At 42.1% G+C, this 14,799-nt stretch overlaps 1 long non-coding RNA gene across 1 annotated transcript in view; it reads left to right on the top strand.

Moving 5' to 3' along the window:
- LOC117345884 overlaps positions 1 to 5,964 on the top strand; it is a 58,669-nt gene extending 52,705 nt beyond the window's left edge. Inside the window, exon 3 of the long non-coding RNA XR_004536523.1 lies at positions 5,394 to 5,964. This is a non-coding gene — a long non-coding RNA (uncharacterized LOC117345884). The remainder of the gene's footprint in view (positions 1 to 5,393) is intronic.
- The last annotated feature ends 8,835 nt before the right edge of the window (positions 5,965 to 14,799 follow it).

Here is a 14,799-nt window from a genome sequence, read left to right as displayed (position 1 = left end):
GAAAACTAACAGCAAGTAATTTTAGTTTTATTTTTTATGCAGTAGTTATCCTAACTTGAGCAGCAAAACAATCGAGGCTTTGTTACCGTTTGGGTCTTCTTAACTTTGCGAACTTGGATTTTCAGCTCTGACAGAAATTAAATTTTTAAAAAAATCAAGAGAATGACTGCAGACAGTGGATGATGAAATGTGTGTTTGCTTGTCAACTATCGAGCCGCATTTTGAGTTAATTTGCACAAGTACATTCATCGCATTGATTAGCAATTCTATCTACTTTAAGTTCACCATTGTTGCACTTACCCATACATAGCTTAAAGAATGTTAACTTTATTTGCCATTGTTGCTCAGAAGTAACGTGTTTTCTAATGCTCTTATGTGAGATCTGCATTTCCAAAGCCTGTTGCTTGGCATTGTTGCTCTCGTTCAACATCAAGTTACATAAAACAATGTGTGTCTCAATTAATTTACCACCCCCCCCCCCCCCTATCCAAAAACAACATATCTATTCTGGTATAAACCCCATACTGTTATTGTATTGTACTGCTGTGGTGGTCTGAGGTTCTTTGTTATAAATAAACAATTACAAAAAAAAAAAAAAGTTACATAAAGCAGCCGTTTCACCAGTCTGTTATTGAGAATGACATGGGGAAAGCCACTGCTTGCCCTGGATCGGTAGCACGGAATGTTGCTACTCTCTGGGATTCTAGAATCTTGGTACTCTTTGGGGATTCTGTATGGAATGTTGCTACTCTTTGGGACTGGCCACCGTGAAAACGGGCTACTGGGCTTGATGGACCATTGGTCTGACCCAGTAAGGCTATTCTTATGTTCTTAAGGGTTTAAAAAAAATAACTCTCAAATTTAATTTTTTGTTGGTTTTGCAATTTTATAATTTCAATTATAATGTGCTGCTAAAAACATTTGCTCCGTTTAGTGTGCCGGGACTAAAAAAAAAAAAAAGTTTGAGAGACACTGTTGTAGCCCTTTATATGAAAAAGGTTGGAGACCGCTGGCTTAGAGGGAAACGTGAACTCTCTGTTCCTCTGGTGTCTGAGCACTGCCTCTGCAGCAGCCCTGGCTCCACCTGTCCCAGGGGGTAGAAGACCAGAGCCAGGAATTGATGCTTAGTTTTCTGGCCAATCTGAAGAAGTTTCAAGTTTATTTTTGACTTATTGAATCGCTTAATTTAATTTGCTAAGCGATTTACAGATTAAAAAAATAGGTACATCAGATTAATTATAAAAGGATACATAGGTTTGACACACTATCATACAAAATAATAAATAATGTCATACAAACTAACATACACGAGGGAAGAAAGGGTAGAACTACAATCGTATATATAAAAGAGAACATAAATGGTAAAAAACAACAGGTAGGGTAGATATTGGGGGAATAAAAAGATAAAAAAGGAAAAATTTAATAATATTCGTTAATTAAGCTTATAAATTAAACGCATCTTTAAAAAGGAAACTCTTCAAAATGCCTTTAAACTGTTTCAGATCATTTTCTTCTCTAAGATACTGGGGCAGGCTGTTCCATAATTGTGGGGCAACTACAGAAAAAATATCAGGGCGATGAGTTCCAAAAACTTTTAGTGATGGAATTGTTAGAAGTTTTTGGTTGGTAGATCTTAAAGAGCGTGACGTACTACGGGGAATAAGTAATCTATTAATGAATTGGGGTTCATTTGTAGACAATGTTTTAAAAACTAAAAGTAAAATTTTAAAACATAAGAACATAAGAAGTTGCCACCACTGGGTCAGACCATTGGTCCATCGCGCCCAGTGGTCCGCTCTCGCGGCGGCCCGTCAGGTCCATGACCTGTAATGTGGTTCCTGTCCGTTTCTGTAACCTACCTCTTCTTTTTTATCTGTAACCCTCAATCCCCTTTTCTTTTAGGAACTTGTCTAAATCTTCCTTGAAACCCTGCAATGTGCTCTGGGCTATCACAACCTCCGGAAGCGCGTTCCATGTGTCCACCACCCTCTGGGTAAAAAAGAACCTCCTAGCATTTGTTCTAAACCTGTCCCCTCTCAATTTTTCCGAGTGACCCCTTGTGTTAGTGGTTCCCCACAGTCTGAAAAATCTGTCCCTGTCCACTTTCTCTATGCCCCTCAGGATTTTGAAGGTTTCTATCATGTCTCCTCTAAGTCTCCGCATACGATGGGCAACAGGAAGCCAATGTGACTCAATCAAGAGCTGTGTAACATGGTCAAATTTTTTGCGGTTGTGTATTAATTTGATGGCAGTATTTTGAACTATTTGAAGACGCTTTTTCTCTTTTTGGGTGACATTTATTAATAAAGAGTTACAATAATCAAGCTTTGAAATAATTAACGAATGAATCAATATGTGTAGTGATTTTGGCTCTTAAGAATTTGGCAATTGAGCGAATCATACGCAACCTGTAAAAACATGTTCTGACTGTATTAGTAATGTGTTCATGGAAAGATAGCCTATCATCTATAGTAATACCTGGCTTTACACAATGTAAACTCTTAATTATTGTTTTGCACACACCGTACCCGGAATTACAATACCTTTTACAGTCTCTCCTTTCACTGCTTAATGGTACCTTCTCCTTCCTGGATCCCAAGTTTTTCCCTCCAGAAAAACAAAGTCTTGACTGATTGTTGCCTGATGTTAAAATGTGTGCCTAACTGGCAGTTTTGAGAAGCTTGCATAGCTTTTCAATACAGTATACAATTATGAGTACAATTATGAATGCCTTGCCCAATGTCACGTTATTCCCAGCTTATATTCCAACTGTGTTTTGAGCAATAAAGAATCTGGAATGAGAGCTCAGCCACTAATAGATCCAGTCAGGGCTTGCTCCTCATGATAAGTTACATTTTATGGAAACTGCTGAAAGTGAAAGCCAACTGGTTAGTTTCTGTTTCAAAGAAGTCAGAAGGATTCCTGGTATTTGATTTTTATAGCTATACAGTTAACGCCAGGAGTTTATTAAACACTTACTCAGTTTACTCTGGTCATTAACCACACAGGAAAAATGGTGCGGCATTCATTCTCAATAATAAGCTTTCAAAGACGGTACTAAAATACAATGTTATCAGTGATAGTCACGTCAATCCATCTGCAGGGAAAGCCGATCAGTGCCACCTTGATCCAAGAATATGTTCCAATGACAGAAGCAGAATTGTTCTCGGAACAACTTCAAAATGTAATAGATCAAACGACAAAACAAGATCTACTGATCATTATGGGGCACTTCAATACAAAAGTAGGAAGTACATCTAAAGATGCAGTGGTTGAAAAGCATGACAGAAGAGAAACAAATGAAGCTGATGATAACTTAGTACAGTTTTGCAAAACAAATTAATTGTTCAATCATGAATATGCATTTCCAACACCATAAACATTGCCAGTACACCTGGATCTCTCTAAATGGTATCTATCAAAATTAAATTGATTACCTCTGTATAGGACAGAGATGAAAATCTGTAGTTTTGACTGCAAGGACTAAACCAGGAGCTGATTGTGGAAGTGACCACAAGCTTTTGACATGCAGGATCAAGGTGAAGCTTTGCAAGAAGATGATCATTCAAGACATCCCAAAATACGGCACAGAAAACATTTCATCGACTACAGCAAGGCTTTTGACTGTGTGAATCACAATAAACTATGGAGAACTCTAGTTGAAATGGGAATACTCAAACACATAACTCAGCTGAGAGCCTATATGAAAATCAAGAAACTGCAGTGCGAACTGAATACGGCAACACTGATTGGTTTTCAATACACCGTGACATCAGGCAAGGATGCATCTTGTCACCTTATCTGTTTAACCTGTACTGTGAAACCATCTTCAAAAAAGCAAATTTGGAAGAAGAGCGTGTTGGCTTCAAAGTTGGTGGCCGAAATATAAACAAACCTGCGCTATGCAGATGATAACGCTCATCACTAGCAGCAAAGAAGACATGCTGTATCTACTGAGAAAAGTCAAAGCCGAAATCATAACATGGGATTAGAACTGAACATAAACAAGACGAAGATCATTAACATGGAAAATGATGAAGATTTTGAGCATGAAAGCGATAGAATAGAAGTTGTAAAGGATTTCAGTTTCCTGGGCTCTTTTGTAAACAAAGAAGCAACTAGCAGGGAAGAAATACTCCACAGAGGAAGAGGGGTGCTGGCGACCCCACCACCATCATGCCCGGGGCAGGCCGCCCCCTCACCCCCCCCTTACTACACCACTGGTTGCCAGTAGGTGCTCAATCTCCGTTAAAAATGCCATTCAATTGACATTTTTAACTGAGTTTTAAGGAGCCTACCAATGCCTAAGAAATTGGCACTAGAATCATGCCTACATAGCCTCTTTAGGCCTCCAAATGCCACTGTGGGTGTGGCTAACGCCAGAAGTGGCGTTAGGCCGAAATCACCTCCGTAGGTGCGCTTCACATCATAAGTAGGCACCAGAAATGTAGGCCAGGAAAACTCTGGTCTACATTTCCGTCACCTACCTTTGCCGGAGAAGTGATTCTGTTCCCAGCGCCGTCGCATGATTGGCATGCGATCGACAGCGCTTTTAAGGCGGCTTCCGACAATGGCGCCAGTTACAGAATCCAGGCCCTAGTCCAGTGATTCTCCGCTTTTTATGTTCTGTCAGAACAAAAAAAAGTGGAAAATCACTGAACTAAGTGTATAGCCCTCGATGGAGACTGCCCCAGCTTTGTTGGTTGGGGTGAGAACTTTTCATCAGCCCCTCATACATCCTGAATTTGTACAATAAAATTATCCCAACCCGAATTTAAAATACAAAGTTTCTCATTCTAAATTTCTAAAATGTTATCTAAAAAGACAGGTTTTATGCAATTTTCTAAACTTAATGTAGGAAGGCTCTGTTCTTAAAATGGCGGGAAGAGAATTCCAAACTTGCACTGCTTGATCAGAAAAAGACACTGTCAGATGCTTTGCAAGCTGATGCGAATTTACGCTTATTGAATTTTGTTAACAGCATAATAATAAAGGCTCCCTTTTATCAAGCTGCGGTAAAGCGTTTTGGTGCAGGCCAGCAAGGTAAATGCTTCAATGCTTATTCAATTCCTATGAACGTTGGAGCATTTACCTTGCCAGCCTGCACCAAAACACTCTTATCACTCTTATCTTTATTTGATAAAAGGGGGCCAAAGTGACCAAACATAAACATGAATGCAATTACTGAGTTAAACATGGAGATGACGTATTGAAATCTAGTAATGAGAATGCCATAGCATTTGAAATGCAAGCACCATTTTGAAAAGATGATGGGCCCAAGTTCAAATGACGAGCACAGTAGGTTATAGTAAATGAGCCAAGCGCCTTGGTGATTAAATTATTTTTCACTATAAAATGACAATATTAATTACAATTTGTGATTTGTTTTACAGAACAGTATTGCGTCCAAGACTTGGAAGTTGTTTATAGAAGAGCTGCAGCAGCAAAATGATAAAATCATTTTAATGAACAGCCCCTGAGGAAGCTGTAACAGTGAAATGGATAGCCTCTGTTGAATGCATCTAATTTTCTATTTTTGGTATGTTTAAGCTTTTCCTGATAACATGAAGTTTTGTCAGTGAATTACACTGCAGCTTGCGTGTTTGTTAGTATTGGAACATACTGTATAATCAAGCAGAGCTCTCTATGTTCAGAGAAAGAGCCTCCTTATAACATATGCAAACTGCTTTGTTTGCACCACAGAAAGTCCATGTATCAAATCCAATAAGGAGACAGCAAAAGAGTGTCCGGCAGTAAGGAAACAGTCCTGGAGGCAGGGAATGAAATAACGTTATCCAGAACAAAGGGAACAGAGAAAGGGATCTCAAGAGGAATAAAGAAGGGGAGAATGCAAGAGCTGTAGATATAGGGTTGCCAGATATTCCAATTGGAAAATCCAGATCCCTTAGACCCGCCTCCCTGGGCTGCTCAGTTCCGCCTATCCCCACCCTGTAACGCCCTAATCCTGCCCCCAGACCCGTCCTAGCCCTCCCCCCCCCCCCCCCCCCGAGCTGCCTGACTTCCTCCCTGCCCGACTCGCTTGGAGGAGGCTTTTCAAAACCCAGACAAAATGCTGGGTTTGAAAACACGTCTGGACTCCCGGACATGTCCTCAAAAGGAGAACATGTCCGGCGAAATCCGGACATCTGGGAACCCTATGTAGATAGACAGAAGGTCAGAGAGAGCACGCAGGAAAAAGATGTGAAACAAAAAGTAACGGGCATGGAATTTGGAAAACACTAACATGAAGGGGAGTGGAGCAGGAGCAATGGAGGAAGGTGGATAAGATAGAACAAAGGACAGAGAACACGAATGGAAACAAAAGTGTACAGGAGAAAGATGGAAAAGTAAAGACAGCATAGCTACAAGTTATCGTGTCAGGAAAGATTCCTGAATCTGAGAAGCAGAGGAAGGGGTTGAAACTGAGAAGGAAGATAAAAATACACTGCTGAAAATACACATGAGACAAAGAAATAAGAAGAGACTAATCTAAAACAGCAAGAAAAGGGAGAAGGACACAGAAGAGAAAAAGTGAGACATGACTAGAACCCCCCCCCCCCCAAAAAAAAAAAAAAAAAAGAGAAGCTGAGTTAGAAAATCAAGCCGAGGTAGAAAAGACCAGAAATTATTTTATTGCTTGAAACAGAAAATAAGTGAAAGTGAGTGTAAAACAAAATATTCAAAGTAAAACATCCTGAGACTCAGTTCAAAGTATCAGGACCTTAACGTCTCTCCCACATACAGAGAATGTACAAGTAGGAAACTGCTGAATGTAATTGATTGATTTGACTTTATCTGGAACCAAATGAATTCGTTCCTCTACAGAAAATATCCACGAGCCCTGATAGTTACTATTATCAATTTATCAGGCTCATGCCTTTCCAGTGCAGATACTTTAATAGAAACCCAAAGAAATCAGAAACAGCAGTGTAATATTGGAGAAATAAAAAAATATTGCCATTCCCTATCAGGTCGATCCTTTATCTACCTCCCCCATCCCAGCTGCCCCTACCACCTCTAGATGTTGCTGATTGAGCCCAACTAAAGATAAAGATGCTTCTCCTCCCACCTTGGAAGATACCCAAGCCACCACCTCCTCCCGAGCCCCAATCAAGACAAAATTGTTGTTGTGCTGCACTAACCACTGAGCAAAGGGATTTCTGGATGAGTGGTCAGTGATATATTAAGTTTAATAAATGAACCTCGCTGCCTAAGGTAAGTTGCATTTTCTGGCAGAAAATGGGTGAGAACTGCTCCGGTGCACATTCACGATTGACAGGATCAGCTTTTCTGCACCAGGAAACACATTCAAGGTTAAGCTCTCTCATGAAGCCTTTCTCCGACTAGTGGCTGCTGTCATTTAGTACTACCTCCTTCACTGGGGTTAGGGATGGCTCCCAGCACAGCATTCCACCCAGCATCCTCTTCTCTTTTTACACCATGTTCCAGCATTTTCCCTGCTTAGCATCTCAGCTCTCCTCCCCATCCTCTGTACAGCATCTTCCTCTGTGTTCCCATCACTAGCATGCTCTGTCTTCTCGGTTCACTGTACAAAAGCATCCCCCTTCTGTCTCTTTCCCTTTGTCCATCTGCAAACACTCTTCCTTACAGCGGTAAACAACGTACTCCTTGCAACCCCATCGGCTCTTCCTGTGATGTCACTTCCTATGTGCGGCAGCCAGAAGTGACGTCAACAGGAGAGCTGACGGGGTTGCGAAGAGCACGTTGTTGACCACCGTGAACAACAACTTCAACTAGAGGTATAAAGGAAGGGGAGTGCATGCGTGGAGGGGAGGAATGGGAAGATGTGGGGGGGGTGGAGAGGAAGAGGGTTGCCAGTGCCCGGGGCGGACTTCCCCCTAACCCCCCTTACTAAGCCACTGAATGCTATTCTATACAGTGCTCATCCCAGAGCATCCTTTGTTGAATAGCATTGAAGGGCAGATTCTATAAGAAGCGCCCAAAAGTTAGGCGCCTAATTAGGCACTGTTCAGCGCAATTCAAGTACAGTTGGGTGCTGTTTAATGAATCACGCTGAGTGGAACCTATTTTGGAGGCGCTGTAGGGGTGTTTCTTTATTTGCACCTGAAAGTTAGGCCTCTATGACATCATCAAGCCTGAACCATTATTTGCAAGAAATCATTCCAGCCTGAACCTAGCAAGAAAAGAAAGAAGAATACATCTTTGCTGTTTCTGCCTGATGCATTCTGGATATGTTCCAGAATTGTATTCTAGTCAAGGACATCCAGCTATGCCTTCATACTCTGCCCATGTGAATCTTGGGGGAGGCATACTCCTATGCTGTGCTTATCTATTGAAGGCGCCTCTGTTCGACAGCCTGTGCAAAACTTTATACAGAAAGGCTATTCATCTAAGTTCTGTTTCTGGATTGGTCCGAAGAAGTCATCTGACAAGATCCAAGTGAAAAGGTGCTAATTATAATTTAGTCTGTGCCAGGATGTGAGGGAACTCGCATCTTATCATAGGTTACTCTGTATTCTCTATAATAATTAAGACCTGAAAAGTTACCTCGTTTGTCTCTGAGAGAGTGAATCAGACTTTAAACAGATCTGGATTCCATCACATCAAGGAAACCTTTGCTGCTAACTTAAGTTACAACTATTCCAGTGGCTGACGAACTCTTGTTCTGGTACCAAAAGAATTCTTATCTTCAGTGCTGAGTAGAGGACAACTTCCTTTCACCTGATTTTGTGCCAAGGCCTAATTGAATGGTGAGAATACGGAATGCTATTATCTTCTCAGCTGGGGTTAGATAAGTGAATCCTATTGTGGTTCGAGATAAGGAGAAATAAAGCTACTCTTGGTGATAAGTGATATATTTAGTTGCTGCTAATCAGGAATTATTATTATAAGGAATTATAGAGTGTAAGAATTAGTTACTTATTTATCTAGCAAGTGTGTTGTGATAATTATGTACTGAGTTTCATATATGTAATCGGATATTTTGTGAACAATAATTAGATATTGCTGCTGGCTTGTGAATTATATTTTTCTGTTTTCATAATAAAAGTATTTCTCATTAGCCTGGGTCTTGTGTCATGTAAGTAGGCAAAGAAAGCTGAATCTGGATGAGATATTATGGTCTTCCCTAGAAACTAACAGGCATGTATTTGTTTATGTATCTGATTAGTGGACCATAAATCTTACTACAGCGCCCAAGAAATAGGCCAGCTCTAGGCACAACTAAAATTTAGAAACATAGAAACATAGAAATTGACGGCAGAAAAGGGCTATAGCCCATCGAGTCTGCCCATACCAATGACCCACTCCCTGATTCTTACTCTCCTAGAGATCCCACATGAATATCCCATTTCCTCTTGAAATCTAACACGCTGCTGGCCTCAATCACCTGCTGAGGCAGCTCGTTCCAATGATCGACCACCCTTTCGGTGAAGAAGTACTTCCTAGCATCACCCTGAAATTTCCCTCCCCTGATTTTCAGCGAGTGTCCTCTGGTTACCGAGGGCCCCGTAAGACTGAAGATATCATCTTTCACCACTATACGCCCAGTAATATACTTAAAGGTTTCAATCATGTCTCCTCTCTGTCTTCGCTCCTCCAATGAGTACATCCGCAGTTTTTTTAACCTTTCTTCATACGTGAGATCCCTGAGCCCCAAAACCATCCTGGTAGCCATTCGCTGAACCGACTCAATTCTCAACACATCTTTTCGGTAGTGTGGTCTCCAGAATTGAACACAATACTCGAGATGAGGTCTCACCATGGATCTGTACAGTGGCATTATTACTTCAGGTTTTCTGCTGACAAAACCCCTACGGATACAGCCCATCATTTGTCTTGCCTTGGATGAAGCCTTCTCTACCTGATTGGCAGCCTTCATATCGTCGCTAATGATCACTCCTAAATCACGTTCCATCGTGGTCCTGGACAAGGTTTCACCATTTAGTGTGTAAGTTCTGTGTGGATTTTTTTTGCCTAGATGCATTATTTTACATTTTTTAGCATTGAAGCCTAGCTGCCAAGTTGATGACCACTGCTCGAGCTGTCTTAGGTCCTGCGTCATAAAGTCAGGCACACTGCTTTTGCCAACTATGTTGCATAGTTTGGCATCGTCGGCAAACAGTGATACTTTTCCTCTAAGTCCTTGGGTCAAATCTCCTATGAATAAATTGAATAGAATCGGCCCTAAGACGGAGCCCTGAGGTACTCCACTCATCACTGCTGACATTTTGGAGGGGGTACCGTTTACCATCACCCTTTGAAGCCTACCATCTAGCCAATCCTTTACCCATGTAGTGAATGTATCCCCTAATCCCATTGATTTTAGTTTGTTCAACAGCCTGCGGTGTGGGACGCTATCAAAAGCTTTGCTGAAGTCCAAATATATCACGTCAAGGGACTCACCGGCATCCAGATGATTGGTCACCCAATCAAAGAAGTCAATCAGATTAGATTGGCAGGACCTTCCCCTGGTAAATCCGTGTTGATGTGGATCACGTAAACTTTCTTCGTCTAGAATTTTGTCAAGTTCCTGTTTGATCAGTGTTTCCATGAGTTTGCACACTATGGATGTAAGACTCACCGGTCTGTAATTTCCTGTCTCTGTTCTGCATCCCTTTTTGTGGAGTGGAATTACGTTAGCTGTTTTCCAGTCTAGGGGTACTTTTCCCGTGCGCATGGAAAGATTGAAGAGTACGGATAGTGGTTCAGCCAGAACTTCACTCAGCTCTGAGCGCTTAAGCACGCTTAAGAGCAGCGATTTTGCAACAAGGTGCCTATCATGTAGCCATGCCAATGCCTAACATGCATAGCGCCTATTTTTTTGAAGGCCGCCTAAATTTTTAGAGGCACCTTATTGCTGAATCGCTCTTTCTTGATAGGTGCCTAAGTTTCAATTATTGCTGATTAAAGAGCTTAATTGAGCTTGTTAATCAATTTAGATAGGCCCTATCTAGTTGGGCGCCTCCAAAATAGGTGTCTAACATTAGGCGCTGGAAACAAAATTTGGGCCAAAGTGACGTGCCCAGGGTCACAGGGAGCAGCACAGGATTTGAACCCACAACCTCAGGGTGTTGAGGCTATAGCTCTAACCACTGTGCCACACTTCACAATACTCATATAAAATTGCTTACATTAAACTCTAACATAGGTATGTCACAACATTGCTTACATTAAACCCTGCCAAAGAGAAGACACCAAAATCTTCCACCCACAGTAAAACAGGGAAAACCAAGCAGAAGAAAAGGAACCGTGGAAACGATGATCTTGATAAAAAGTTTATTGAAAAGTCTTCACAATAAAGTGATGCAGATCAGTGGATCATTCCATATGTATATATCCCAAACAAACGAAACTGTGGAAATCCAATGTTCTTGACGCTTCTTTTATTAGTCCTTTAAAATATAATATCCACATTTGTCATGAAGGCCCAACAAGGGCCATGTTTCGGCAAAACACGCCTTCCTCAGGGATCCGAGAAAATAAATACTCAACCTTTTGCAAATGTGGGATAACATAAATGTCTTGACAAACCAGATTGAAAACCGCCAAAGAGGCACAAAACCTGAACACTGCAAAAGCAAACTGAGTGCTCAGGTTTTGTGCCTCTTGTGCGATTTTCAACATTTATAGAATAGTGCTTAGCGTCGTTTTTTTTTTCTGGTGCCCATTTTGAGCCATAATGACAAAAAGCTGAGAAACAAATACCACAAAAAGCTGAGAAAATAAATACCACATAAAAAAAAACTGGCAATGTGTGTGTGTATATATATATATATATATATATATATATATATATATATATATAGATAGATATAGATGTTGATGACATCAGTCAATATGATATTTAGTGTTTGATAAACTAATACTGTTTTGAAATGCTAGATTTGAGTACTGGGGAACTGCCCCCAATAACTAAGTAGTTTATTCCAACGGTGTCCCAAATGTGTTACCTAAAGAAACGGCACCTATATGAGTCAGTTTAGTATATCATATCTCCCTTGTTTATTTCTTTTTTTTTCTCTCTCATTTCTTTTTATCATATGTAACTAGAAATCTCTCATTGCCTAAAAATCATACCCCATCTTTTACAAATGCATAGCATGGGTTTTAGCACCGGCAGCAGCGGTAACTGCTCTGATGCTCATAGTCCCTCCTCCTCCGCTAGCCACCATCAGCAATGTGAGCCTTAGGCCCTGCCCTGGTGCATCATGTGATGCACGGGGAGTGGCCTAAGGCCCTGATTGGCTCAGGCGCCTCAGGCTCCTCCCAATGGAGGAGCCCAAGGCACCTGAGCCAATCAGGGACTTCCTTAGGGAGGAGCCTAATTACCCACACAATATCTGTCCCATAAGAAAAAAAGCACCACCACCCCTGCCAATGATGGCCCTCCCTCGCTGGTGAACCAGCACGACGAAATGGCTCCCCACGCCAGCAAAAATGGCAGGAGGAATGCATACTTCCTCCTGTCATGCCGACCATCCCCCCCCCCCCCCCCGTGAAAGAAAATTGGCAGGAGGGATGCCCCTCTCTCCTGTCACCAAAGGCCCATTTCTGCACCAGGTGCCTCCCTAAAACATACTCTACCCTCCCCCTCCCCCCTGAAAAAAAGGCAGGAGGGATACCCACTCCCCCCTGCCACTGGAGGTCCCCCACCACTCCCTGAACCCCCTGTACCTTCTCAGAGATGTAGCAGGACGGTGTCAGTTTGAAAGTGGCCCCCACAATATTAGGTGGTAGGGGTTAAGTGAAATGCGCACTGACAGACGCCAGGTCCCAGGTTCAGTTCCTTCACAGAAGTTTCATTAGGGATAGAATTAAATAAGAAGCACAGCCAGGGGTGATTATATAAAGAATATATTATAGAAATAGTCTTACAGAAAAGTAATATTTATAAGCATTACAATTAAGCAGAGAGCATTACACTTAAGCAGAGAGCAAGCAGTCTCACTGCCTTACAGAGGTCAGAGGCAAAGAGGGACATAGAAGCTTGCAGTTCTAGGAAGCTTCGTGTTCCATAGATAAAGGGAAGGATAGACAGAGAGAGGGGGAGCCAGAGTGCCAAGCCAAGAGCCAAGAGATAGCTAGATAGAAAGAGAGAGAGAGGGCCAAGACCCCTCTCCTGATAGCTCCATAGAAAAAGAGAGAGATAACTTGATAGAGCAGAGAGCATGCTTTTATACCTTGGAATCTTATTCTGAATAGAGAAAATATTGTATCTCCCAGTATCTTTCTGTTTAGAACTTGCAAACTGTTTGAGACAATGGTCAATTTAATTGACAAAGGAGGGTGAGAAAACCTGCAAGCATGGTGATGGGATTAAGTCTCTGGCTTGATCTGTGCACCATTGTCCTAAGCACCCTCTTAATCAGACATTAACACCTTTTAGCTAGCCATGATTCAATCAGGGCTACTTGAAACTTAAAATATATCAATCAGGGCTACTTAAAACAGTTTCCCTGCACTAAGGGTCTATCTGCCTTCCCATGCCAGGGTCAGATTGATATAATCTCCCAGAGGCCTCTAGGCTGACAGACGGCAGCTCAGTCTGCCCTGCTTATAGGCTCGCCACTTCTGAATGGCGGGGCTTTCCCTCTTTGGCACATCATGTGATGTACGGAGAGAGACCTAAGGCCCTGATTGGATCAGATGCCTATGGTCCTGCCCCTTGGGAGGGGCCTTAGGAGTCTGAGCCACAGAGCCTTAGGCTCCTCCATCTGTATCCCGGGATATAAGGAGAGGAGTCTAAGCTAATCAGGGCCTTCAGCCACACAGGGACGCGGGCTGCAGCTCTTACATGCTGCACGTAGCTGAACCACAAGCCTTCCCTCTGATGTCGGAGAGAAGGTTTCTGGGTCAGACACGTGCAGCGTGCAAGAGCTGCTTCCCGCGTCCCTGTGCGGCTGAAGGCAGGAAGCAGCAGCCCACTTGGAAGGAGGTAACTGAGATCCCCCGCTGACCTGGAAGGCTTCCCTCTGATGCCAGCTCTGACATCAGAGGGAAGCCTTCTGGGTCGGCCTTGGCGGAGGGGAGTGTATGCAGCCGCAGGGCAGGAAGGAGGGCATGGGATCCCCAGCAGTGGTGGTGGCCATTAAGGAGGAAGGGGGGGCGTACTACATGTTGAGAATGCTCTAGGCATCTGTTAGGCACCTGTAAATTAGGCCAGGAAAACCTAGCAACACCTAAGCTAAGTACTGCTGGGCACAGTTCTATAAATGACACCTAGTGGTTGATTGACGACCACACTGAACAACGCTTAGGTGTTAGGTGCTGTTTATAGAATTTGGCTGTAACTGCTTTGAATACTATTTTGAAAAATAAAATAAAATGTATCCCTTTTGAAAGTAGAGCTGAAATTTAGATGCAGTACTAAGGATAGCCAATGTATCCTTCTGATTATTTTCTTAAGATGCATTATTTTATGGTTATAATTCTGGCTTGGTTTGTTTATTCTAGGATCATTTATAGCCTTGCCTATTTGATTAACAGTTTTACACTGTAGACTTTATGGTCTGCTGTCCGTTTAGATCTAAAATACAGCAGAATTTAATCTGTTGGCAGCATTATTCTGGTTAACAATAAAGCTGAGGAAAGGAAGGTCTTTAATCATGTCTTCATTGATGGATTGAAAAATACACTTTGAAACTGATCTGGCAAGTTTTGTGCTTTAGAGGTAGTGTTCCTGGGAACTCCACTGCAATGCAAGGTCAGTAACCCAGTGCAAATAAATACGGGAAGTAAAAGCTGACCAAAACTGGCATTTTTGATCTTGACTGAAACCAAATTTGAAGCTGAAATTTGCTGCTTGGATTTGACAGA

Source organism: Geotrypetes seraphini, chromosome 11, assembly GCF_902459505.1.
Source record: "Geotrypetes seraphini chromosome 11, aGeoSer1.1, whole genome shotgun sequence".
Taxonomy (NCBI): Eukaryota; Metazoa; Chordata; class Amphibia; order Gymnophiona; family Dermophiidae; genus Geotrypetes; species Geotrypetes seraphini.
This window is presented reverse-complemented; position numbering and strand designations above follow the sequence as displayed.